The 918-nt window shown below is 36.5% G+C and overlaps 1 pseudogene; it reads right to left on the bottom strand.

The window, feature by feature from the left end:
- Positions 1–250: 250 nt before the first annotated feature.
- On the bottom strand, positions 251–682 carry LOC111139443 (annotated as a pseudogene).
- Between the last annotated feature and the right edge of the window lie 236 nt (positions 683–918).

The raw sequence follows: 918 nt of genomic DNA, 5'->3' as shown, positions 1-918 counted from the left end.
GCTCTCTCTCTCTTTCTCTTTCAAATAAATAAAATATTTAAAATAAACAAATAAATAAAATAAAATAAAATAAAATATTTTAAAAACCAAGGTCAAAATAAGTGAAGAACTCAAGATGACATCAGTCCCATTTTTCTAAGTCCTGGTGTTTTGTGGATGAAGAACAGAAGCCAGTAACGACAATAGGTGATACATCTAAAGTAATCATCAAATTCATTAGTATTTTTCCATTTATAAGCCATCCTTTAAAAAAAATAATACATGGGATCACACCATCCTCCTGGTAGCTCAGCAGAGCAACCATGTCATCTGGATTCACGTTTTCACCCATAAGGAATTTGTAATTTTTGAAATTATTAAGGGTGTTCAGCTGCTGTCATAAAATGTTTTACTCTTTCTAACTTCTGTTCTTCAAGTTTGCCTTTCATTAACTTCATGTAATCTTTGATGTAATTGTTGTAGGCTTTTTTTGTGAAGCTGGTTTCCTGTAAATTAGTGTGCTTGTGGTACCCTTGCTCTCTGGGACTTCAGTAGAGGCAATTGCACCAATGAGCAAGTAATAAAGTTTACCCTCAGTTCTAAAGACCATCTTCTCCTCCACCTCCAGACACAGCCCATCTGGGATCTTGTAGATATCAGAGAACATCTCATCATGACTGATGAGGTCCCTGTAGATGATCATGACAGTGGCTGGAGTTGACAGATGCACTAGCTTAGCCGGAGCAGGTTGTTCTCAACAAGCTTAGTGCAGCCAGAGCCACCTTTGCAGGGAACAGGCAGAAAAAATGCCAGTGATATTTGAAAGGATTTCTTTATTAGCTTAAACATTGATCTGAATCAGTTGCTTTCTTATACACTAACAATGAAAATATAGACTATGGACTCTGAAAAAACAATCTGAAGGGTTTGAAGAGGTGG

Source organism: Enhydra lutris, unplaced genomic scaffold (genome assembly GCF_002288905.1).
Source record: "Enhydra lutris kenyoni isolate GAN:26980312 unplaced genomic scaffold, ASM228890v2 scaffoldscaffold107, whole genome shotgun sequence".
Taxonomy (NCBI): Eukaryota; Metazoa; Chordata; class Mammalia; order Carnivora; family Mustelidae; genus Enhydra; species Enhydra lutris.
This window is presented reverse-complemented; position numbering and strand designations above follow the sequence as displayed.